At 52.1% G+C, this 24,215-nt stretch overlaps 1 protein-coding gene across 4 annotated transcripts in view; it reads right to left on the reverse strand.

The window, feature by feature from the left end:
- The window catches only part of LOC128702083 (adipokinetic hormone/corazonin-related peptide receptor variant I-like), a 276,924-nt gene that overhangs the window by 15,317 nt on the left and 237,392 nt on the right, over window positions 1-24,215 (reverse strand). The window lies entirely within an intron of this gene.

Here is a 24,215-nt window from a genome sequence, read left to right on the forward strand (position 1 = left end):
TTTATTATAGACGTTTCGCCATCCAGTGGAGCACAGGAAATAAAGATACCCAGATGCTATATATGTGTTTAATTGGTATTTGGGATAAGGAAGCAAATTCTTGGGTAGCCTTAGGAAAAGGTCGGACACATACATAGGTGGTTTTGATAAGTATCTGTCTTGTATGGGCCAGCAGGCCTCCTGCAGTGCTCCCCCTTTCTTATGTTCTTATACCCAAATACAAAACCCACAAAAGTCATACACTGCTGCAGGATAAGGCATGCAGACTGTTTAATATGCTTGTGAGGGTGGTGGTGAGGAGGGCTAGAGGAAGTATACCTGGAGTATACCTTCAGAGGGCCGCGGGGTGGGGGCAACGCCCCCGCGGGCCGGTCTGAGACCAGGCTTCGCCTAATCAAAGTTTGTGTAATAAATTTGTTGCTGTCAAAAAGACCAAGAACTGGGGAGGTTTTAAAGGTTTGATCCGAGGAAGTGGTGGAGTGGCTTGTGATGGCAAGCACTAAGCAGTGCCTGGACTGCATGCAACAAGCTTACTCGCAACAAACTAACGTTGCAAAAAAGAATAATTTAACAGGAAATGGAACGAATGCAGCGATATTAAATATATATACTTAATATTATATTTCTGTGTATATATACCAAGGGATTATATATATATATATATATATATATATATATATATATATATATATATATATATATATATATATATATATATATATATATATATATATATATATATATACAAGGGCTTGTTTATATATACCCCAAGACCCGTGTCTTAGTGTATATACACCGAATGGTCTCTCTCAATGTACACACAAACATACACATACACACACACACACACGAGGTAGAAATGACGAAGATAACATTAAAATGGAAACGTTTCGCCCCCCTTCCTCGTGGCTTCAATAAAGTACATACTGTGCAGGATGAGTGGGGATGTTGGTGTGCAGCAGAGCCTTTGTTGAGTGTGTTGGTCAGGCACACACAGCTAAACACTGAGAGATGGTGAATGTATTTTCTTCTTTGGGGGTCTTCCTACCTGATGGTTATTGATGTCTACTGATGTTTATTGATGTATATTAATGAATACTAATGTATATTGATGTACACTTATGTAAACTCATATATATTGATGCAAAATGGTGTATACTAATTTATATTGATGTATTCCCTCATTCATTATATATATGTCGTGCCGAATATGTAAAACTGGTCAGTTAGCAAGAACTCATTTAAAATTAAGTCTTTTCTAAAATTTTCTCTTATACGTTTAAAGATATATTTTTTCATTAATGTTAATGTAAAAAAATTTAATTTTGCACCAAAAGAATCTTAGAAAACTTACCTAACCTTATTATAACAAGAACAATTTATTTTAGCCTAACCCAACTAAATATATTTTAGATTTGTTTACAATAATTTAATACTAAACACAGTGAAATATATTTTTTTTTCGTTAGGTTCAGAATGATTTTGGCGAAATTATTGCATACACAAATTTTCACTTGTCCTATATGGCAAGATGAACGTTGCTATTTAAGCCAAGATCGCAAGTTCTGCCTATTCGGCACGACATATATATATATATATATATATATATATATATATATATATATATATATATATATATATATATATATATATATATATATATATATATGTGCTGATGTATATCTATTCTTTCATTATTTCTCTTTCAGTAACCCTGACTCACTGCCAGTAACCCTGACTCACTGCCAGTAACCCTGACTCACTGTCAGTAACCCTGACTCACTGTCAGTAACCCTGACTCACTGCCAGTAACCCTGACTCACTGCCAGTAACCCTGACTCACTGCCAGTAACCCTGACTCACTGCCAGTAACCCTGACTCACTGCCAGTAACCCTGACTCACTGCCAGTAACCCTGACTCACTGCCAGTAACCCTGACTCACTGCCAGTAACCCTGACTCACTGCCAGTAACCCTGACTCCCTGCCAGTAACCCTGACTCACTGCCAGTAACCCTGACTCACTGCCAGTAACCCTGACTCCCTGCCAGTAATCCTGACTCCCTGCCAGTAATCCTGACTCCCTGCCAGTAACCCTGACTCACTGCCAGTAACCCTGACTCACTGCCAGTAACCCTGACTCCCTGCCAGTAATCCTGACTCCCTGCCAGTAACCCTGACTCACTGCCAGTAACCCTGACTCACTGCCAGTAACCCTGACTCACTGCCAGTAACCCTGACTCACTGCCAGTAACCCTGACTCCCTGCCAGTAACCCTGACTCACTGCCAGTAACCCTGACTCACTGCCAGTAACCCTGACTCACTGCCAGTAACCCTGACTCACTGCCAGTAACCCTGACTCACTGCCAGTAACCCTGACTCACTGCCAGTAACCCTGACTCACTGCCAGTAACCCTGACTCACTGTCAGTAACCCTGACTCACTGTCAGTAACCCTGACTCACTGCCAGTAACCCTGACTCACTGCCAGTAACCCTGACTCACTGCCAGTAACCCTGACTCACTGTCAGTAACCCTGACTCACTGCCAGTAACCCTGACTCACTGCCAGTAACCCTGACTCACTGCCAGTAACCCTGACTCACTGCCAGTAACCCTGACTCACTGTCAGTAACCCTGACTCACTGTCAGTAACCCTGACTCACTGTCAGTAACCCTGACTCACTGTCAGTAACCCTGACTCACTGCCAGTAACCCTGACTCACTGTCAGTAACCCTGACTCACTGTCAGTAACCCTGAGTAACCCTGACTCACTGTCAGTAACCCTGACTCTCTGTCAGTAACCCTGACTCACTGCCAGTAACCCTGACTCACTGCCAGTAACCCTGACTCACTGTCAGTAACCCTGACTCACTCCCAGTAACCCTGACTCACTGTCAGTAACCCTGACTCAGTAACCCTGACTCACTGTAACCCTGACTCACTGCCAGTAACCCTGACTCACTGTCAGTAACCCTGACTCACTGCCAGTAACCCTGACTCACTGCCAGTAACCCTGACTCAGTAACTGCCAGTAACCCTGACTCACTGCCAGTAACCCTGACTCACTGCCAGTAACCCTGACTCACTGCCAGTAACCCTGACTCACTGCCAGTAACCCTGACTCACTGCCAGTAACCCTGACTCACTGCCAGTAACCCTGACTCACTGCCAGTAACCCTGACTCACTGCCAGTAACCCTGACTCACTGCCAGTAACCCTGACTCACTGCCAGTAACCCTGACTCACTGCCAGTAACCCTGACTCACTGCCAGTAACCCTGACTCACTGCCAGTAACCCTGACTCACTGCCAGTGCCAGTAACCCTGACTCACTGCCAGTAACCCTGACTCAGTAACCCTGACTCACTGCCAGTAACCCTGTCTCACTGCCAGTAACCCTGACTCACTGCCAGTAACCCTGACTCAGTAACTGACTCAGCCAGTAACCCTGACTCACTGCCAGTAACCCTGACTCACTGCCAGTAACCCTGACTCACTGCCAGTAACCCTGACTCACTGCCAGTAACCCTGACTCACTGCCAGTAACCAGGACTCAATTCCAGTAACCCTGACTCACTGCCAGTAACCCTGACTCACTGCCAGTAACCCTGACTCACTGCCAGTAACCCTGACTCACTGCCAGTAACCCTGACTCACTGCCAGTAACCCTGACTCACTGCCAGTAACCCTGACTCACTGCCAGTAACCCTGACTCACTGCCAGTAACCCTGACTCACTGCCAGTAACCCTGACTCAGTAACTGCCAGTAACCCTGACTCACTGCCAGTAACCCTGACTCACTGCCAGTAACCCTGACTCACTGCCAGTAACCCTGACTCACTGCCAGTAACCCTGACTCACTGCCAGTAACCCTGACTCACTGCCAGTAACCCTGACTCACTGCCAGTAACCCTGACTCACTGCCAGTAACCCTGACTCACTGCCAGTAACCCTGACTCACTGCCAGTAACCCTGACTCACTGCCAGTAACCCTGACTCACTGCCAGTAACCCTGACTCACTGCCAGTAACCCTGACTCACTGCCAGTAACCCTGACTCACTGCCAGTAACCCTGACTCACTGCCAGTAACCCTGACTCACTGCCAGTAACCCTGACTCACTGCCAGTAACCCTGACTCACTGCCAGTAACCCTGACTCACTGCCAGTAACCCTGACTCACTGCCAGTAACCCTGACTCACTGCCAGTAACCCTGACTCACTGCCAGTAACCCTGACTCACTGCCAGTAACCCTGACTCACTGCCAGTACCCATGACTCACCAGTAACCCTGACTCACTGCCAGTAACCCTGACTCACTGCCAGTAACCCTGACTCACTGCCAGTAACCCTGACTCACTGCCAGTAACCCTGACTCACTGTAACCAGTAACCCTGACTCACTGCCAGTAACCCTGACTCACTGCCAGTAACCCTGACTCACTGCCAGTAACTGCCAGTAACCCTGACTCACTGCCAGTAACCCTGACTCACTGCCAGTAACCCTGACTCACTGCCAGTAACCCTGACTCAGTAACTGCCAGTAACCCTGACTCACTGCCAGTAACCCTGACTCACTGCCAGTAACCCTGACTCACTGCCAGTAACCCTGACTCACTGCCAGTAACCCTGACTCACTGCCAGTAACCCTGACTCACTGCCAGTAACCCTGACTCACTGCCAGTAACCCTGACTCACTGCCAGTAACCCTGACTCACTGCCAGTAACCCTGACTCACTGCCAGTAACCCTGACTCACTGCCAGTAACCCTGACTCACTGCCAGTAACCCTGACTCACTGTCAGTAACCCTGACTCACTGCCAGTAACCCTGACTCACTGCCAGTAACCCTGACTCAGTAACTGACTCACTGTAACCCTGACACACTGCCATTAACTCTGACTCACTGCCAGTAACCCTGACTCACTGCCAGTAACCCTGACTCACTGCCAGTAACCCTGACTCACTGCCAGTAACCCTGACTCACTGCCAGTAACCCTGACTCACTGCCAGTAACCCTGACTCACTGCCAGTAACCCTGACTCGCTGAGTAACCCTGACTCACTGCCAGTAACCCTGACTCACTGCCAGTAACCCAGACTCACTGCAAGTAACCCTGTAACCCTGACTCACTGCCAGTAACCCTGACTCACTGCCAGTAACCCTGACTCACTGCCAGTAACCCTGACTCACTGCCAGTAACCCTGACTCACTGCCAGTAACCCTGACTCACTGCCAGTAACCCTGACTCACTGCCAGTAACCCTGACTCACTGCCAGTAACCCTGACTCACTGCCAGTAACCCTGACTCACTGCCAGTAACCCTGACTCACTGCCAGTAACCCTGACTCACTGCCAGTAACCCTGACTCACTGCCAGTAACCCTGACTCACTGCCAGTAACCCTGACTCACTGCCAGTAACCCTGACTCACTGCCAGTAACCCTGACTCACTGCCAGTAACCCTGACTCACTGCCAGTAACCCTGACTCACTGCCAGTAACCCTGACTCACTGCCAGTAACCCTGACTCACTGCCAGTAACCCTGACTCACTGCCAGTACCCCTGACTCACTGCCAGTAACCCTGACTCACTGCCAGTAACCCTGTTTCACTGCCAGTAACCCTGACTCACTGCCAGTAACCCTGACTCACTGCCAGTAACCCTGACTCACTGCCAGTAACCCTGACTCACTGACAGAAACCCTGACTCAGTAACCCTGACCGCCAGTAACCCTGACTCACTGCCAGTAACCCTGACTCACTGCCAGTAACCCTGACTCTCACTGCCAGTAACCCTGACTCCCTGCCAGTAACCCTGACTCACTGCCAGTAACCCTGACTCACTGCCAGTAACCCTGACTCACTGCCAGTAACCCTGACTCACTGCCAGTAACCCTGACTCACTGCCAGTAACCCTGACTCACTGCCAGTAACCCTGACTCACTGCCAGTAACCCTGACTCACTGCCAGTAACCCTGACTCACTGCCAGTAACCCTGACTCACTGCCAGTAACCCTGACTCACTGCCAGTAACCCTGACTCACTGCCAGTAACCCTGACTCACTGCCAGTAACCCTGACTCACTGCCAGTAACCCTGACTCACTGCCAGTAACCCTGACTCACTGCCAGTAACCCTGACTCACTGCCAGTAACCCTGACTCACTGCCAGTAACCCTGACTCACTGCCAGTAACCCTGACTCACTGCCAGTAACCCTGACTCACTGCCAGTGCCAGTAACCCTGACTCAGTAACTGACCAGTAACCCTGACTCACTGCCAGTAACCCTGACTCACTGCCAGTAACCCTGACTCACTGCCAGTAACCCTGACTCACTGCCAGTAACCCTGACTCACTGCCAGTAACCCTGACTCACTGCCAGTAACCCTGACTCACTGCCAGTAACCCTGACTCACTGCCAGTAACCCTGACTCACTGCCAGTAACCCTGACTCCCTGCCAGTAACCCTGACTCACTGCCAGTAACCCTGACTCACTGCCAGTAACCCTGACTCACTGCCAGTAACCCTGACTCACTGCCAGTAACCCTGACTCACTGCCAGTAACCCTGACTCACCCAGTAACCCTGACTCAGCCAGTAACCCTGACTCACTGCCAGTAACCCTGACTCACTGCCAGTAACCCTGACTCACTGCCAGTGCCAGTAACCCTGACTCACTGCCAGTAACCCTGACTCACTGCCAGTAACCCTGACTCACTGCCAGTAACCCTGACTCACTGCCAGTAACCCTGACTCACTGCCAGTAACCCTGACTCACTGCCAGTAACCCTGACTCACTGCCAGTAACCCTGACTCACTGCCAGTAACCCTGACTCACTGCCAGTAACCCTGACTCACTGCCAGTAACCCTGACTCACTGCCAGTAACCCTGACTCACTGCCAGTAACCCTGACTCACTGCCAGTAACCCTGACTCACTGCCAGTAACCCTGACTCACTGCCAGTAACCCTGACTCACTGCCAGTAACCCTGACTCACTGCCAGTAACCCTGACTCACTGCCAGTAACCCTGACTCACTGCCAGTAACCCTGACTCACTGCCAGTAACCCTGACTCACTGCCAGTAACCCTGACTCACTGCCAGTAACCCTGACTCACTGCCAGTAACCCTGACTCACTGCCAGTAACCCTGACTCACTGCCAGTAACCCTGACTCACTGCCAGTAACAGTAACCCTGACTCACTGCCAGTAACCCTGACTCACTGCCAGTAACCCTGACTCACTGCCAGTAACCCTGACTCACTGCCAGTAACCCTGACTCACTGCCAGTAACCCTGACTCACTGCCAGTAACCCTGACTCACTGCCAGTAACTGCCAGTAACCCTGACTCACTGCCAGTAACCCTGACTCACTGCCAGTAACCCTGACTCACTGCCAGTAACCCTGACTCACTGCCAGTAACCCTGACTCACTGCCAGTAACCCTGACTCACTGCCAGTAACCCTGACTCACTGCCAGTAACCCTGACTCACTGCCAGTAACCCTGACTCACTGCCAGTAACCCTGACTCACTGCTCAGTAACCCTGACTCACTGCCAGTAACCCTGACTCCCTGCCAGTAACCCTGACTCACTGCCAGTAACCCTGACTCACTGCCAGTAACCCTGACTCACTGCCAGTAACCCTGACTCACTGCCAGTAACCCTGACTCACTGCCAGTAACTCCCTGAGTAACCCTGACTCACTGCCAGTAACCCTGACCAGTAACCCTGACTCACTGCCAGTAACCCTGACTCACTGCCAGTAACCCTGACTCACTGCCAGTAACCCTGACTCACTGCCAGTAACCCTGACTCACTGCCAGTAACCCTGACTCACTGCCAGTAACCCTGACTCACTGCCAGTAACCCTGGCTCAGTAACCCTGACTCAGCCAGTAACGCTGACTCATTGCAAGTAACCCTGACTCACTGCCAGTAACCCTGACTCACTGCCAGTAACCCTGACTCACTGCCAGTAACCCTGACTCACTGCCAGTAACCCTGACTCACTGCCAGTAACCCTGACTCACTGCCAGTAACCCTGACTCACTGCCAGTAACCCTGACTCACTGCCAGTAACCCTGACTCAGTAACCCTGACCAGCCAGTAACCCTGACTCACTGCCAGTAACCCTGACTCACTGCCAGTAACCCTGACTCACTGCCAGTAACCCTGACTCACTGCCAGTAACCCTGACTCACTGCCAGTAACCCTGACTCACTGCCAGTAACCCTGACTCACTGCCAGTAACCCTGACTCACTGCCAGTAACCCTGACTCACTGCCAGTAACCCTGACTCACTGCCAGTAACCCTGACTCACTGCCAGTAACCCTGACTCACTGCCAGTAACCCTGACTCACTGCCAGTAACCCTGACTCACTGCCAGTAACCCTGACTCACTGCCAGTAACCCTGACTCACTGCCAGTAACCCTGACTCACTGCCAGTAACCCTGACTCACTGCCAGTAACCCTGACTCACTGCCAGTAACCCTGACTCACTGCCAGTAACCCTGACTCACTGCCAGTAACCCTGACTCACTGCCAGTAACCCTGACTCACTGCCAGTAACCCTGAACCCCGACCCACTGCCAGTAACCCTGACTCACTGCCAGTAACCCTGACTCACTGCCAGTAACCCTGACTCACTGCCAGTAACCCTGACTCACTGCCAGTAACCCTGACTCACTGCCAGTAACCCTGACTCAGTAACCCTGACTCACTGCCAGTAACCCTGACTCACTGCCAGTAACCCTGACTCACTGCCAGTAACCCTGACTCACTGCCAGTAACCCTGACTCACTGCCAGTAACCCTGACTCACTGCCAGTAACCCTGACTCACTGCCAGTAACCCTGACTCACTGCCAGTAACCCTGACTCACTGCCAGTAACCCTGACTCACTGCCAGTAACCCTGACTCACTGCCAGTAACCCTGACTCACTGCCAGTAACCCTGACTCCCTGACTCACTGTAACCCTGACTCACTGCCAGTAACCCTGACTCACTGCCAGTAACCCTGACTCACTGCCAGTAACCCTGACTCACTGCCAGTAACCCTGACTCACTGCCAGTAACCCTGACTCACTGCCAGTAACCCTGACTCACTGCCAGTAACCCTGACTCACTGCCAGTAACCCTGACTCACTGCCAGTAACCCTGACTCACTGCCAGTAACCCTGACTCCCTGCCAGTAACCCTGACTCACTGCCAGTAACCCTGACTCACTGCCAGTAACCCTGACTCACTGCCAGTAACCCTGACTCACTGCCAGTAACCCTGACTCACTGCCAGTAACCCTGACTCACCCTGACTCAGTAACCCTGACTCTCTGCCAGTAACCCTGACTCCCTGCCAGTAACCCTGACTCCCTGCCAGTAACCCTGACTCACTGCCAGTAACCCTGACTCACCCTGCCAGTAACCCTGACTCACTGCCAGTAACCCTGACTCACTGCCAGTAACCCTGACTCACTGCCAGTAACCCTGACTCAGTAACCCTGACTCACTGCCAGTAACCCTGACTCACTGCCAGTAACCCTGACTCACTGCCAGTAACCCTGACTCACTGCCAGTAACCCTGACTCCCTGCCAGTAACTGACTCAGCCAGTAAACCTGACTCACTGCCAGTAACCCTGACTCACTGCCAGTAACCCTGACTCACTGCCAGTAACCCTGACTCACTGCCAGTAACCCTGACTCAGTAACCCTGACTCACTGCCAGTAACCCTGACTCACTGCCAGTAACCCTGACTCACTGCCAGTAACCCTGACTCAGTAACTGACTCAGTAACCCTGACTCACTGCCAGTAACCCTGACTCACTGCCAGTAACCCTGACTCACTGCCAGTAACCCTGACTCACTGCCCCTGAGTAACCCTGACTCACTGCCAGTAACCCTGACTCAGTAACCCTGACTCACAGCCAGTAACCCTGACTCTCTGCCAGTAACCCTGACTCACTGCCAGTAACCCTGACTCTCTGCCAGTAACCCTGACTCACTGCCAGTAACCCTGACTCACTGCCAGTAACCCTGACTCACTGCCAGTAACCCTGACTCACTGCCAGTAACCCTGACTCACTGCCAGTAACCCTGACTCAGTAACCCTGACTCAGTAACCCTGACTCACTGCCAGTAACCCTGACTCACTGCCAGTAACCCTGACTCACTGCCAGTAACCCTGACTCACTGCCAGTAACCCTGACTCACTGCCAGTAACCCTGACTCACTGCCAGTAACCCTGACTCACTGCCAGTAACCCTGACTCACTGCCAGTAACCCTGACTCACTGCCAGTAACCCTGACTCACTGCCAGTAACCCTGACTCACTGCCAGTAACCCTGACTCACTGCCAGTAACCCTGACTCACTGCCAGTAACCCTGACTCACTGCCAGTAACCCTGACTCACTGCCAGTAACCCTGACTCACTGCCAGTAACCCTGACTCACTGCCAGTAACCCTGACTCACTGCCAGTAACCCTGACTCACTGCCAGTAACCCTGACTCACTGCCAGTAACCCTGACTCACTGCCAGTAACCCTGACTCACTGCCAGTAACCCTGACTCACTGCCAGTAACCCTGACTCAGCCAGTAACCCTGACTCACTGCCAGTAACCCTGACTCACTGCCAGTAACCCTGACTCACTGCCAGTAACCCTGACTCACTGCCAGTAACCCTGACTCACTGCCAGTAACCCTGACTCACTGCCAGTAACCATGACTCACTGCCAGTAACTGCTCAGTAACCCTGACTCACTGCCAGTAACCCTGACTCACTGCCAGTAACCCTGACTCACTGCCAGTAACCCTGACTCACTGCCAGTAACCCTGACTCACTGCCAGTAACCCTGACTCACTGCCAGTAACCCTGACTCACTGCCAGTAACCCTGACTCACTGCCAGTAACCCTGACTCACTGCCAGTAACCCTGACTCACTGCCAGTAACCCTGACTCACTGCCAGTAACCCTGACTCACTGCCAGTAACCCTGACTCACTGCCAGTAACCCTGACTCACTGCCAGTAACCCTGACTCACTGCCAGTAACCCTGACTCACTGCCAGTAACCCTGACTCACTGCCAGTAACCCTGACTCACTGCCAGTAACCGGGACTCAGGGCCAGTAACCCTGACTCACTGCCAGTAACCCTGACTCACTGCTAGTAACCCTGACTCACTGCCAGTAACCCTGACTCACTGCCAGTAACCCTGACTCACTGCCAGTAACCCTGACTCACTGCCAGTAACCCTGACTCACTGCCAGTAACCCTGACTCACTGCCAGTAACCCTGACTCACTGCCAGTAACCCTGACTCACTGCCAGTAACCCTGACTCACTGCCAGTAACCCTGACTCACTGCCAGTAACCCTGACTCACTGCCAGTAACCCTGACTCACTGCCAGTAACCCTGACTCCCTGCCAGTAACCCTGACTCAGCCAGTAACCCTGACTCACTGCCAGTAACCCTGACTCACTGCCAGTAACCCTGACTCACTGCCAGTAACCCTGACTCACTGCCAGTAACCCTGACTCACTGCCAGTAACCCTGACTCACTGCCAGTAACCCTGACTCAGCCAGTAACCCTGACTCACTGCCAGTAACCCTGACTCACTGCCAGTAACCCTGACTCACTGCCAGTAACCCTGACTCACTGACTCAGTAACCCTGACTCACTGCCAGTAACCCTGACTCACTGCCAGTAACCCTGACTCACTGCCAGTGCTCAGTAACCCTGACTCACTGCCAGTAACCCTGACTCCCTGCCAGTAACCCTGACTCAGTAACTGCCAGTAACCCTGACTCCCTGCCAGTAACCCTGACTCCCTGCCAGTAACCCTGACTCCCTGACAGTAACCCTGACTCCCTGCCAGTAACCATGCTCCCTGCCAGTAACCCTGACTCCCTGCCAGTAACCCTGACTCCCTGCCAGTAACCCTGACTCCCTGCCAGTAACCCTGACTCCCTGCCAGTAACCCTGACTCCCTGCCAGTAACCCTGACTCCCTGCCAGTAACCCTGACTCACTGCCAGTAACCCTGACTCACTGCCAGTAACCCTGACTCACTGCCAGTAACCCTGACTCAGTAACCCCGACTCCCTGCCAGTAACCCTGACTCACTGCCAGTAACCCTGACTCACTGCCAGTAACCCTGACTCACTGCCAGTAACCCTGACTCACTGCCAGTAACCCTGACTCAGTAACTGCCAGTAACCCTGACTCACCTGCCAGTAACCCTGACTCACTGCCAGTAACCCTGACTCTCACTGCCAGTAACCCTGACTCCCTGCCAGTAACCCTGACTAACCCTGACCACTGCCAGTAACCCTGACTCACTGCCAGTAACCCTGACTCACTGCCAGTAACCCTGACTCACTGCCAGTAACCCTGACTCACTGCCAGTAACCCTGACTCACTGCCAGTAACCCTGACTCACTGCCAGTAACCCTGACTCACTGCCAGTAACCCTGACTCACTGCCAGTAACCCTGACTCACTGCCAGTAACCCTGACTCACTGCCAGTAACCCTGACTCACTGCCAGTAACCCTGACTCACTGCCAGTAACCCTGACTCACTGCCAGTAACCCTGACTCACTGCCAGTAACCCTGACTCACTGCCAGTAACCCTGACTCACTGCCAGTAACCCTGACTCACTGCCAGTAACCCTGACTCACTGCCAGTAACCCTGACTCACTGCCAGTAACCCTGACTCACTGCCAGTAACCCTGACTCACTGCCAGTAACCCTGACTCACTGCCAGTAACCCTGACTCACTGCCAGTAACCCTGACTCACTGCCAGTAACCCTGACTCACTGCCAGTAACCCTGACTCACTGCCAGTAACCCTGACTCACTGCCAGTAACCCTGACTCACTGCCAGTAACCCTGACTCACTGCCAGTAACCCTGACTCACTGCCAGTAACCCTGACTCAGTAACCCTGACTCACTGCCAGTAACCCTGACTCACTGCCAGTAACCCTGACTCACTGCCAGTAACCCTGACTCACTGCCAGTAACCCTGACTCACTGCCAGTAACCCTGACTCACTGCCAGTAACCCTGACTCACTGCCAGTAACCCTGACTCACTGCCAGTAACCCTGACTCACTGCCAGTAACCCTGACTCACTGCCAGTAACCCTGACTCACTGCCAGTAACCCTGACTCACTGCCAGTAACCCTGACTCACTGCCAGTAACCCTGACTCACTGCCAGTAACCCTGACTCACTGCCAGTAACCCTGACTCACTGCCAGTAACCCTGACTCACTGCCAGTAACCCTGACTCACTGCCAGTAACCCTGACTCACTGCCAGTAACCCTGACTCACTGCCAGTAACCCTGACTCACTGCCAGTAACCCTGACTCACTGCCAGTAACCCTGACTCACTGCCAGTAACCCTGACTCACTGCCAGTAACCCTGACTCACTGCCAGTAACCCTGACTCACTGCCAGTAACCCTGACTCAGTAACCCTGTAACCCCGACTCACTGCCAGTAACCCTGACTCACTGCCAGTAACCCTGACTCACTGCCAGTAACCCTGACTCACTGCCAGTAACCCTGACTCACTGACTCAGTAACCCTGACTCACTGCCAGTAACCCTGACTCACTGCCAGTAACCCTGACTCACTGCCAGTAACCCTGACTCACTGCCAGTAACCCTGACTCACTGCCAGTAACCCTGACTCACTGCCAGTAACCCTGACTCACTGCCAGTAACCCTGACTCACTGCCAGTAACCCTGACTCACTGCCAGTAACCCTGACTCACTGCCAGTAACCCTGACTCACTGCCAGTAACCCTGACTCACTGACTCAGTAACCCTGACTCACTGCCAGTAACCCTGACTCACTGCCAGTAACCCTGACTCAGTAACCCTGCCTCTCTGCAAGTAACCCTGACTCACTGCCAGTAACCCTGACTCACTGCCAGTAACCCTGACTCACTGCCAGTAACCCTGACTCACTGCCAGTAACCCTGACTCAGCCAGTAACCCTGACTCACTGCCAGTAACCCTGACTCACCTGCCAGTAACCCTGACTCAGTAACCCTGACTCACTGCCAGTAACCCTGACTCAGTAACCCTGACTCACTGCCAGTAACCCTGACTCACTGCCAGTAACCCTGACTCACTGCCAGTAACCCTGACTCAGTAACCCTGACTCAGACTCAGTAACCCTGACTCACTGCCAGTAACCCTGACTCACTGCCAGTAACCCTGACTCACTGCCAGTAACCCTGACTCACTGCCAGTAACCCTGACTCACTGCCAGTAACCCTGACTCCCTGCCAGTAACCCTGACTCAGTAACCCTGACTCACTGCCAGTGCCAGTAACCCTGACTCACTGCCAGTAACCCTGACTCACTGCCAGTAACCCTGACTCACTGCCAGTAACCCTGACTCACTGCCAGTAACCCTGACTCCCTGCCAGTAACCCTGACTCACTGCCAGTAACCCTGACTCACTGCCAGTAACCCTGACTCACTGCCAGTAACCCTGACTCCCTGCCAGTAACCCTGACTCACTGCCAGTAACCCTGACTCACTGCCAGTAACCCTGACTCACTGCCAGTAACCCTGACTCACTGCCAGTAACCCTGACTCACTGCCAGTAACCCTGACTCACTGCCAGTAACCCTGACTCACTGCCAGTAACCCTGACTCCCTGCCAGTAACCCTGACTCCCTGCCAGTAACCCTGACTCCCTGCCAGTAACCCTGACTCCCTGCCAGTAACCCTGACTCCTAACCCTGACTCCCAGTAACCCTGACTCCCTGCCAGTAACCCTGACTCCCTGCCAGTAACCCTGACTCCCTGCCAGTAACCCTGACTCCCTGCCAGTAACCCTGACTCCCTGCCAGTAACCCTGACTCCCTGCCAGTAACCCTGACTCCCTGCCAGTAACCCTGACTCCCTGTCAGTAACCCTGACTCCCTGCCAGTAACCCTGACTCCCTGCCAGTAACCCTGACTCACTGCTAGTAACCCTGACTCCCTGTCAGTAACCCTGACTCCCTGTCAGTAACCCTGACTCACTGCCAGTAACCCTGACTCCCTGTCAGTAACCCTGACTCCCTGTCAGTAACCCTGACTCCCTGCCAGTAACCCTGACTCCCTGCCAGTAACCCTGACTCCCTGTCAGTAACCCTGACTCACTGCCAGTAACCCTGACTCACTGCCAGTAACCCTGACTCACTGCCAGTAACCCTGACTCACTGTCAGTAACCCTGACTCACTGCCAGTAACCCTGACTCAGTAACCCTGACTCAGTAACCCTGACTCACTGCCAGTAACCCTGACTCACTGCCAGTAACCCTGACTCACTGCCAGTAACCCTGACTCACTGCCAGTAACCCTGACTCACTGCCAGTAACCCTGACTCACTGCCAGTAACCCTGACTCACTGCCAGTAACCCTGACTCACTGCCAGTAACCCTGACTCACTGCCAGTAACCCTGACTCACTGCCAGTAACCCTGACTCACTGCCAGTAACCCTGACTCACTGCCAGTAACCCTGACTCACTGCCAGTAACCCTGACTCACTGCCAGTAACCCTGACTCACTGCCAGTAACCCTGACTCACTGCCAGTAACCCTGACTCACTGCCAGTAACCCTGACTCACTGCCAGTAACCCTGACTCACTGCCAGTAACCCTGACTCACTGCCAGTAACCCTGACTCACTGCCAGTAACCCTGACTCACTGCCAGTAACCCTGACTCACTGCCAGTAACCCTGACTCACTGCCAGTAACCCTGACTCACTGCCAGTAACCCTGACTCACTGCCAGTAACCCTGACTCACTGCCAGTAACCCTGACTCACTGCCAGTAACCCTGACTCACTGCCAGTAACCCTGACTCACTGCCAGTAACCCTGACTCACTGCCAGTAACCCTGACTCACTGCCAGTAACCCTGACTCACTGCCAGTAACCCTGACTCACTGCCAGTAACCCTGACTCACTGCCAGTAACCCTGACTCACTGCCAGTAACCCTGACTCACTGCCAGTAACCCTGACTCACTGCCAGTAACCCTGACTCACTGCCAGTAACCCTGACTCACTGCCAGTAACCCTGACTCACTGCCAGTAACCCTGACTCACTGCCAGTAACCCTGACTCACTGCCAGTAACCCTGACTCACTGCCAGTAACCCTGACTCACTGCCAGTAACCCTGACTCACTGCCAGTAACCCTGACTCACTGCCAGTAACCCTGACTCACTGCCAGTAACCCTGACTCACTGCCAGTAACCCTGACTCACTGCCAGTAACCCTGACTCACTGCCAGTAACCCTGACTCACTGCCAGTAACCCTGACTCACTGCCAGTGCTAGTAACCCTGACTCACTGCCAGTAACCCTGACTCACTGCCAGTAACCCTGACTCCCTGCCAGTAACCCTGACTCCCTGCCAGTAACCCTGACTCCTGCCAGTAACCCTGACTCCCTGCCAGTAACCCTGACTCCCTGCCAGTAACCGTGACTCCCTGCCAGTAACCCTGACTCCCTGCCAGTAACTGCCAGTAACCCTGACTCCCTGCCAGTAACCATAACTCCCTGCCAGTAACCCTGACTCCCTGCCAGTAACCCTGACTCCCTGCCAGTAACCCTGACTCCCTGCCAGTAACCCTGACTCCCTGCCAGTAACCCTGACTCCCTGTCAGTAACCCTGACTCCTTGCCAGTAACCCTGACTCCCTGCCAATAACCCTGATTCCCTGCCAGTAACCCTGACTCCCTGCCAGTAACCCTAACTCCCTGCCAGTAACCCTGACTCCCTGCCAGTAACCCTGACTCCCTGCCAGTAACCCTGACTCCCTGCCAGTAACCCTGACTCACTGCCAGTAACCCTGACTCCCTGCCAGTAACCCTGACTCCCTGCCAGTAACCCTGACTCCCTGCCAGTAACCCTAACTCCCTGCCAGTAACCCTGACTCCCTGCCAGTAACCCTGACTCCCTGTCAGTAACCCTGACTCCCTGCCAGTAACCCTGACTCCCTGCCAGTAACCCTGACTCACTGCTAGTAACCCTGACTCCCTGTCAGTAACCCTGACTCCCTGTCAGTAACCCTGACTCACTGCCAGTAACCCTGACTCCCTGTCAGTAACCCTGACTCCCTGTCAGTAACCCTGACTCCCTGCCAGTAACCCTGACTCCCTGCCAGTAACCCTGACTCCCTGCCAGTAATCCTGACTCCCTGCCAGTAACCCTGACTCCCTGCCAGTAACCCTGACTCCCTGCCAGTAACCCTGACTCACTGCCAGTAACCCTGACTCCCTGCCAGTAACCCTGACTCCCTGCCAGTAACCCTGACTCCCTGCCAGTAACCCTGACTCACTGCCAGTAACCCTGACTCCCTGCCAGTAACCCTGACTCCCTGCCAGTAACCCTGACTCCCTGCCAGTAACCCTGATTCACTGCCAGTAACCCTGACTCCCTGCCAGTAACCCTGACTCCCTGCCAGTAACCCTGACTCCCTGTCAGTAACCCTGACTCACTGCCAGTAACCCTGACTCACTGCCAGTAACCCTGACTCCCTGCCAGTAACCCTGACTCCCTGCCAGTAACCCTGACTCACTGCCAGTAACCCTGACTCCCTGCCAGTAACCCTGACTCACTGCCAGTAACCCTGACTCACTGCCAGTAACCCTGACTCCCTGCCAGTAACCCTGACTCCCTGCCAGTATCCCTGACTCCCTGCCAGTAACCCTGACTCCCTGCCAGTAACCCTGACTCCCTGCCAGTAACCCTGAGTCACTGCCAGTAACCCTGACTCCCTGTCAGTAACCCTGACTCCCTGCCAGTAACCCTGACTCACTGCCAGTAACCCTGACTCCCTGCCAGTAACCCTGACTCCCTGCCAGTAACCCTGACTCCCTGTCCGTAACCCTGACTCACTGCCAGTAACCCTGACTCACTGCCAGTAACCCTGACTCACTGCCAGTAACCCTGACTCCCTGCCAGTAACCCTGACTCACTGCCAGTAACCCTGACTCACTGCCAGTAACCCTGACTCACTGCCAGTAACCCTGACTCACTGCCAGTAACCCTGACTCACTGCCAGTAACCCTGACTCACTGCCAGTAACCCTGACTCACTGCCAGTAACCCTGACTCACTGCCAGTAACCCTGACTCACTGCCAGTAACCCTGACTCACTGCCAGTAACCCTGACTCACTGCCAGTAACCCTGACTCACTGCCAGTAACCCTGACTCACTGCCAGTAACCCTGACTCCCTGCCAGTAACCCTGACTCAATGCCAGTAACCCTGACTCACTGCCAGTAACCCTGACTCACTGCCAGTAACCCTGACTCACTGCCAGTAACCCTGACTCCCTGCCAGTAACCCTGACTCCCTGCCAGTAACCATAACTCCCTGCCAGTAACCCTGACTCCCTGCCAGTAACCCTGACTCCCTGCCAGTAACCCTGACTCCCTGCCAGTAACCCTGACTCCCTGCCAGTAACCATAACTCCCTGCCAGTAACCCTGACTCCCTGCCAGTAACCCTGACTCCCTGCCAGTAACCATAACTCCCTGCCAGTAACCCTGACTCCCTGCCAGTAACCCTGACTCCCTGCCAGTAACCCTGACTCCCTGCCAGTAACCCTGACTCCCTGCCAGTAACCCTGACTCCCTGTCAGTAACCCTGACTCCTTGCCAGTAACCCTGACTCCCTGCCAATAACCCTGATTCCCTGCCAGTAACCCTGACTCCCTGCCAGTAACCCTGCCAGTAACCCTGACTCCCTGCCAGTAACCCTGACTCCCTGCCAGTAACCATAACTCCCTGCCAGTAACCCTGACTCCCTGCCAGTAACCCTGACTCCCTGCCAGTAACCATAACTCCCTGCCAGTAACCCTGACTCCCTGCCAGTAACCCTGACTCCCTGCCAGTAACCATCACTCCCTGCCAGTAACCCTGACTCCCTGCCAGTAACCCTGACTCCCTGCCAGTAACCCTGACTCCCTTCCAGTAACCCTGACTCCCTGCCAGTAACCATAACTCCCTGCCAGTAACCCTGACTCCCTGCCAGTAACCCTGACTCCCTGCCAGTAACCCTAACTCCCTGCCAGTAACCCTGACTCCCTGCCAGTAACCCTGACTCCCTGGCAGTAACCCTGAGTAACCCTGACTCCCTGCCAGTAACCCTGACTCCCTGCCAGTAACCCTGACTCCCTGCTCAGTAACCCTGCCAGTAACCCTCCCTCCCTGCCAGTAACCCTGACTCCCTGGCAGTAACCCTGACTCCCTGCCAGTAACCCTGACTCCCTGCCAGTAACCCTGACTCACTGCTAGTAACCCTGACTCCCTGTAGTAACCCTGACTCCCTGTCAGTAACCCTGACTCACTGCCAGTAACCCTGACTCCCTGTCAGTAACCCTGACTCCCTGTCAGTAACCCTGACTCCCTGCCAGTAACCCTGACTCCCTGCCAGTAACCCTGACTCCCTGCCAGTAACCCTGACTCCCTGCCAGTAACTGCCAGTAACCCTGACTCCCTGCCAGTAACCCTGACTCACTGCCTCACTGCCAGTAACCCTGACTCCCTGCCAGTAACCCTGACTCCCTGCCAGTAACCCTGACTCACTGCCAGTAACCCTGACTCCCTGCCAGTAACCCTGACTCCCTGCCAGTAACCCTGACTCCCTGCCAGTAACCCTGACTCACTGCCAGTAACCCTGACTCACTGCCAGTAACCCTGACTCCCTGCCAGTAACCCTGACTCCCTGCCAGTAACCCTGACTCACTGCCAGTAACCCTGACTCACTGCCAGTAACCCTGACTCACTGCCAGTAACCCTGACTCCCTGCCAGTAACCCTGACTCACTGCCAGTAACCCTGACTCACTGCCAGTAACCCTGACTCACTGCCAGTAACCCTGACTCACTGCCAGTAACCCTGACTCCCTGCCAGTAACCCTGACTCCCTGCCAGTATCCCTGACTCCCTGCCAGTAACCCTGACTCCCTGCCAGTAACCCTGACTCCCTGCCAGTAACCCTGACTCACTGCCAGTAACCCTGACTCCCTGTCAGTAACCCTGACTCCCTGTCAGTAAGCCTGACTCCCTGCCAGTAACCCTGACTCCCTGTCAGTAACCCTGACTCCCTGCCAGTAACCCTGACTCCCTGTCAGTAACCCTGACTCACTGCCAGTAACCCTGACTCCCTGTCAGTAACCCTGACTCCCTGCCAGTAACCCTGACTCCCTGCCAGTAACCCTGACTCCCTGCCAGTAACCCTGACTCCCTGCCAGTAACCCTGACTCCCTGCCAGTAACCCTGACTCCCTGCCAGTAACCCTGACTCCCTGCCAGTAACCCTGACTCCCTGCCGTCTTCCTCCTCCCACACTCTTCACTCTGGCATTCTCACCCTCTCTTCATATAACCTTTTTTAACCTTCCATGTAAAAGCTGACCGAATCTCCAGTTTCCAATTATGTATGAATGTAAACTATTTACCTTGAACCAGCTTCTATTACTGTTAAAACTGAGAAAGAGAGAGAGAGAGAGAGAGAGAGAGAGAGAGAGAGAGAGAGAGAGAGAGAGAGAGAGAGAAGGGGAGAGAGAGAGAGAGAAGGGGAGAGAGAGAGAGAAGGGGAGAGAGAGAAGCGACTGCTTGACAGAGTAGAGAACAGAGCAAGACGTCTCATCTCTCGCCTGGACCCATCCTGGATAGATCTGTCATTTCAGCAGAGCCTTCAACATAGGAGGGATGTGGGTGGCCTTACTGTTATGTACAAGGCCAATATTGTCAAAATACCACACTTGGATCCACTTCGAGGACAGCGTGAAACAAGCTTTTATGCCACAAGACGGGCAGAAAGCAGCAACTTCACTCTGGCTGTACCCTTCTCCAGAGCATCACTCCATCTGAGATCATACATACCCAGGATGACTCGAGTATGGAACACATTCGTACAGCATAATGATGTCAACGAGATAGTCAGTTGATCAAATGAAAATGCTGGCCCACAGATGGCTCCAACTTCATCCTGTTTCCTACTTGTATGTCTCATAACAATAAAAATGCTTTCAAATGAGCTGATGTAGGTAACAGCTCTTAGCTTGCCAATAAAGTTAGGAATCCTTAACCTGTAAATAGCTGTCAATAAAGCTAGGGATCCTTAACCTTGTCAAACCCTGTGTAAAAAAAAAAAAAAAGAGAGAAAGAGAGAGAAAGAGAGAGAGAAAGAGAGAGAGAAAGAGAGAGAAAGAGAAAGAGAAAGAGAGAAAGAGAGAGAGAAAGAGAGAGAGAGAGAGAGAGAGAGAGAGAGAGAGAGAGAATTAGAATTCAGCATTTTTCAACACTTGAGATTTCCTAATTTAGCATCATTCTACACTTGAGATTTCCTAGGAAGGTTTCCTGACAGGCATTTATTCAAGCATTTAGGCACCTGGGCAAACAGGGCGACATTCAGATATCCGGACATTTAGGTACGAAGAAAGACAGGGAGGTATTGAGACATTTCAGCTGTCAAGCGTTTAGATATTTGGGCAGACGGGCAGACAAACAGACATTTGGCGAGGCAGACAGGAGGGAAGACAGGTCAAGTCAGGTCAGGTCAGGTTAGGTTTGTCAGAAACCAGGACAAGTTACATGAGATAAACACACCTAAATTGTGAAAATATTTCATGAAGGATGGTCTGGCTTCCTGCTAGACGCTGCTACCTGGTACACAAAGACTACAGGTACGTAATATTGACATTATCTACCGTGGGTACAGTATCGACACGACAGACTTATCAGGCTGTAACTTAACTCGTACTAAGAGAAACTTAACTAAGCATAGACTCCCTCATAGCTGAGTACACAGACTTGTAGACCCAGGGGTAGTGTGAACAATGACTCCCTCATAACTGAGTACACAGACTTGTAGACCCAGGGGTAGTGTGAACAATGACTCCCTCATAACTGAGTACACAGACTTGTAGACCCAGGGGTAGACCCAGGGGTAGTGTGAACAATGACTCCCTCATAACTGAGTACACAGACTTGTAGACCCAGGGGTAGTGTGAACAATGACTCCCTCATAACTGAGTACACAGACTTGTAGACCCAGGGGTAGTGTGAACAATGACTCTCATAACTGAGTACACAGAGATATAGACCCACGGGTAGTGAGACAGACTATGCGGTCTTTATCAAGCATACAGAAACATAACAGAAATAATTCCAAAGTGCTGATCCAGCCACGATACTGTGACATTTTTATTCTCTATACAAAAACATTATTCCCAGGTCCTATAGTCCTGCCCTCCTGTTTCCCCCTCCCCTTCCGCTCATCGATAGGGGCCAGGAGCTGTGAATCGACCCCTGCAACCACAAATAGGTGAGTACGGATTTCGTCCCCAATGTTCTATCATATAACACGACACAGCAGCACGTTGATGATGTATCCAATTTTCCTAAATAAATAAGGGTCCCCAAATATACTTGTTTGGTATATATGGGGGCCCTTTGGTATATATGGGGGCCCTGTGGTATATACGGGGCCCTTTGGTATATATGTGGGCCCTGTGGTATATACGGGGCCCTTTGGTATATATGGGGGCCCTGTGGTATATATGAGGGCCCTGTGGTATATATGGGGCCCTTTGGTATATATGAGGGCCCTTTGGTATATATGGGGGCAACACCCAGCTATCTTTACTGACGAAACGTTTGATAAGACACAGGTATTGCGATCCTAAACAGGGAATTGACACCCAAGTACCTATTTACTGCTAGGTGAAGAGGAGACATCAGGTGTAAAAAGTCCCTCTTACGCCTCTCTCTACCTGGTAATCTAACCCAGGACCATTCGGTTGCTATGTAAGATTCATTGGACGACTCTCCCAAGAGGCAATATCAGTGTCTGTTGTTCTCATACGCAGCTTTATGAGTACGTCCGAAAAATATGAAATATCTCTCCAAGGAGATTGGCCACTGAATGTACGACTGCTGTAGATACTAGAAACCTGTTGGTTTCTGGTATATATTGGTCTTTATGGCACGAAACCAGGTAGTTTTTGCTAAAACTCTGTGTATGGTAGGGTACTGGGGAGGTCTTTGTTAAAACTGTCTGTGTAGTAGGGTACTGGGATGGTCTCTGTTAAAACTGTCTGTGTGGTAGGGTACTGGGATGGTCTCTGTTAAAACTGTCTGTGTGGTAGGGTACTGGGATGGTCTTTGTTAAAACTGTCTGTGTGGTAGGGTACTGGGATGGTCTTTGTTAAAACTGTCTGTGTGGTAGGGTACTGGGATGGTCTCTGTTAAAACTGTCTGTGTGGTAGGGTACTGGGATGGTCTCTGTTAAAACTGTCTGTGTGGTAGGGTACTGGGATGGTCTCTGTTAAAACTGTCTGTGTGGTAGGGTACTGGGATGGTCTCTGTTAAAACTGTCTGTGTGGTAGGGTACTGGGATGGTCTCTGTTAAAACTGTCTGTGTGGTAGGGTACTGGGATGTGTGTTTGTGTGTGTTGTACGTGGGAGCACTAGATTTGTAAAGGCAAGTGAGGGAGGAGAGAGTGAAGGGTAGAGAGGGAGATTAACGGAAGGAAGAGGAGGGGAAGGGAGAGTAACTGTATACTGGAGAGAGAGGGAGAGTTATTGTAACATAAATAATAGCAGTGGTATACGCAATTAAACGCAAGTGAGCAGTGGTATACGCAATTAAACGCAAGTGAGCAGTGGTATACGCAATTAAACGCAAGTGAGCAGTGGTATACGCAATTAAACGCAAGTGAGCAGTTTTAAAGCCCCGTAACGTTTATTGCCTCAACATCTGTTACATAAATATGCAAGGCTATTAATCAAGACATATCTGCAGTATATTGCAGATGTAGTGTAAATATACCCTAGTGTACATGATGGCTGCACTGTGGGAACACCCACAGTGTGGTTACCCTATTATACATGATGGCTGCACTGTGGGAACACCCACAGTGTAGCTATCCTTTTCTATGTACATGATAGTTATACTGTAGGAGGAAATAATAACTGTGGTAACAAGTACTAACTGTGGGAACAAGTACTACCTGTGGGAACAAGTACTAACTGTGGGAACAAGTACTAACTGTGGGAACAAGTACTAACTGTGGGAACAAGTACTAACTGTGGGAACAAGTACTAACTGTGGGAACAAGTACTAACGCTATAGCTTAAGCTAACAAGCATCAGTAAGGTAATGGGAACAACGTCAAGGCAGCTGCCTGCCCACGAAGGGCTCAGC

This window comes from Cherax quadricarinatus, chromosome 83 (genome assembly GCF_038502225.1).
Source record: "Cherax quadricarinatus isolate ZL_2023a chromosome 83, ASM3850222v1, whole genome shotgun sequence".
Taxonomy (NCBI): Eukaryota; Metazoa; Arthropoda; class Malacostraca; order Decapoda; family Parastacidae; genus Cherax; species Cherax quadricarinatus.